Here is a 3785-nt window from a genome sequence, read left to right as displayed (position 1 = left end):
GTGTCGTCCAATTTCCACTCTTCGCTTGATAATTTGTTGCTCTGGATTTGTTGTTGAGCGCAAAACGTGAATTGTAAAATTAAAAATCAAACGAAAATAATTTCATTTAGTAGTTGAACGCAATCAGGCAAGCAACCACAAAAGCGCTTACACACCAGCAATTAATCTGAAAGATACAAATCGTTTAGTGAAATATTAACGCGTAAAAGTGTTAAGTGTTTTCCAAAACCTTGAATTTTGGTTATTTTTTTACTAATAAAAAAAATTGATTTTTAATAAAACAAAACAAAAAAAAAATAGAGTAATTTATTTTGCAAATTGTGAAATTGCGAATTAAAAAATAATAAGAATATATAATAACACCAGAGTAAAAAAAAGTGTCAACAAGATAAACAAATATTTAAAAAAATAAATAAAAAAAAATTGTTGATAAAACTTAGAAAAAAATAAATTACTTTTCAAAATAATTAGTGCACATATCAAATTTTGAACGTATTTCCTTTATGTAAGATATATGTGGTCTCTTTTTGTATTTAATTTAATTTAATTCAATAACTCATATAATAAATTATTCATCTAATAAAGTTATTCATCTTATTAATTATACATCTTATTATTTATTCACATAATTATTTATTCACATAATTATTTATTCATTAAATTATTTATTCATTAAATTCTTTATACATTAAATTAAATATTTACTAAAAATACAAGTACTGCCTTTATGTTGTTGAACAGATCGCGTCGCTGAATATTCTGACGAGGACGAAGAAGGAGAATTCAGTTCAGGTGAATTTAACGACGAGACCAATGAACTTGGTTTACCGGGTTACGAACAGAAACGTGATTATAATCCGGCTAAGCATGATATGCGAAAATATCGTAAACTGCAACGCTCTGAAGTAGAAGAAGTTAATTTAGGCACAAATCCAGTTGATAGTGATAGTGAATTCGAAATGAAGGATAAAAACTCATCACGTGCAAAAATAAGCAGGGTGAGTAAAATTTACTGTATATTAATTTATTTTTAAGTTTAATCTAAGAATTAATAAAAATCAACTAGAATGAATATATACGAAAAGTCGAAAGAATTTGCAGAATTAGATTCATGATGGGAAGGAAAACTCTTCAAGTAAATATTTTATACTAAAATTGTTATTTTTTAATAAAATTGTATCTCTGAAGTTGTTGCGAAAACAGAATTTCAAAATTAATGAATCCAGATTTTAATTTTTTAAAAATATGCACGCAAGTATAATTGAAACAAGAGATAATTAATAAATAAGTATTATTTTTATATTTATACTTAAGTATCTCGCAGAATTACAAACAGTCGATATTTTTAACTGCGTCAATCAGTTATTGTTTTGCTGTATCTACACTGGAATGTAAATTAGTTATAAAAGATTTATTTAACCTATATTTGAATTGTAAGCAGATGTCAGATACAACAATAAGATTAAAACAATAAGATCTAAATATCTGTACTTACTAATCACTACACAACTATAGTATAACAAAAAATTGTTTGATTTAAGAAAACTGAATATTTATTTTTTGAATAATTTATCAGTCTAAAACGCAAATGCGTAAAATACATATATTTCCACCCGGAATAGACCCGTGTACGAGATATTCCTAGCTTGTCTAGACCATTTTTTATTTACTTTTAATTAAAAAAAAGAAACACACTTATTTATTATTATTATTATTTTTTTTTTTTTTGATTATTTTCAGTATATTATCTATGATACTCATCTTCATATCACTTGTCAGTGATATGATCTAAAAATACAAAAATGACAAATTATTTAAACGTGCCTAAAGAAAATATCCAAAAATGCATATAAATTGTTGTTATTTATATATATTAAATTCCTGTGTACTTGAGTATAAATTTATATTATATTTTTTAGCGCTTTAAAGATAATTTTTATTTATTTATTTTATATTTTTTTTTTTTTTTTGTATTGAATTATTAATATGTTAATATAATTTGAAGCAGGTGGGAATTTGGTAAAGTGGTAAAGTTGATTTTAATGAATTGTTCTTTAAGTTGCTATATAACTGGCTTTATAACTGAATCATATTGGCTGTTGTTCTATTTAAAAAGGTCTTTATTGGATTTGGTTTATATTTAATATTTTACTTTACAAATCCAGTCACTACTAGTGTGGATTTGTAAATAAATCTTCCTATACAAAGCTTTTCGTATTTCTGGAAATGATAGCTTGTTCAGATTTGGTCCATTTTCAGTATTTATATTTATTTAAGAGACAATGTCGAAAGAAACTCTAACATAAAAAAAACCATGCAAACATATAAATTATTAAGTCTCAAAAATATTTAATTTCAGAAGTTATGACGTACAACAGTTTATAGCTTATTAGACTATTAGAGCCATAAATGTTAAAATATGTCAGAAATTGTTTGTGTTATTTATTAAATTATTATATTATTAGTATATAAAATAATAAAAATTGTTTAAGTTTTTGCAAAAAAGAATTATATAAAAATCCTTTTACTATTCGTATATATGTTGTTATTTCCGTTTTATATAAATATAAGTATAATTAAATACTAATTAGCAAATGTATTAGAATATTATCACGAGAAACTTATTTCAAATAATAACAAACACTGTTCTTTACCTTTTTTTATGCATTGTCGTATAAAACATTTGTTCAAATTTACTTAAAGAAAATACGAGTACGTTTATATCATCAAGTTATTATATATAAAAAATTATTATCATTAAGAAACCTTAAGTCTTTACATAAAATAAAAAACAAATATCTTATCATTTCGCTTGCAATGCCATAAATATATTTTTTAATTTTAAAAATAAAATTATTGTATTAGGGAAAGTAAGTGCTTAATTTTCAATTAATTTTTATAAATCGTGTTATTTATAAACTGAAATATTTTCCCGGTGCGATGATAATAGTACGTACGTATCAATAACATTACGTAAATAAACACATGACGTCAAAATTACGTGCCATTACATCTTACAGACACGTATTCGTCTGTAAGTCTATTTTTATACCCAAAATCTTTACATTATTGTATAAACAATATAAACAATATCCTCCAGATTTCATTTTCTGAAACAAGGAAATTTTTACCTTTGTTCGGTACTTGGTACAAAGCAAAGAGGTGGCAACAGCTTAAAAGTAATCCATAAATCTTTTCAAAAACTTTTTACGCGCAATTTTTTATTGTATATATTTTATATACATAATTATATTTTTCACAGTTATGAAATTTAAAACAAAACTGGAAACATTAAGATATAAACAAAATTAAAAAATTGTATAAATTTTAATTTGGAAATTTATTTGGTGTTCAAATACACTTAAACCAATTTTGTTGCAACTTAATGGCTAATTGCCCTTGATGCTATTATTTTTTTTTTATATATATATATTTTTTTTTGTATATATATTTTATATTTATTTTAATAATTTTATTTTTATTTTAGTAATTTTATTTTTATTCTAATCACAGTTTTATTTTTATTTTAGTAATTTTATTTTTATTTTAATAATTTTATTTTTACTTTAAAAATTTTATTTTTATTTTAATCACAGTTTTATTTTTATTTTAATAATAATTTTATTTTTTTTTTAATAATTTTATTTTTATTTTAATCACAGTTTTATTTTTATTTTAATAATTTTATTTTCATTTCAATAACTGTTTTATTTTTATTTTAATAATAAATTTTTTAATAATATTTTTTTTTATTTTAATAATATTTTTTTTTATTTTAATAATAT

General features: G+C 21.9%; 1 long non-coding RNA gene across 1 annotated transcript; it reads left to right on the top strand.

The window, feature by feature from the left end:
• Positions 1-404: 404 nt before the first annotated feature.
• Positions 405-1135, top strand: LOC119683951. Its single transcript, XR_005252708.1, has 3 exons — positions 405-505; positions 742-998; positions 1067-1135. It is a non-coding gene; the product is annotated as an uncharacterized LOC119683951 (long non-coding RNA).
• Positions 1136-3785: the final 2650 nt, after the last annotated feature.

Source organism: Teleopsis dalmanni, chromosome 2, assembly GCF_002237135.1.
Source record: "Teleopsis dalmanni isolate 2A chromosome 2, ASM223713v2, whole genome shotgun sequence".
Lineage (NCBI taxonomy): Eukaryota > Metazoa > Arthropoda > Insecta > Diptera > Diopsidae > Teleopsis > Teleopsis dalmanni.
The sequence above is the reverse complement of the archived record's forward strand: the minus strand, read 5'-3'. Positions and strand labels throughout refer to the sequence as shown.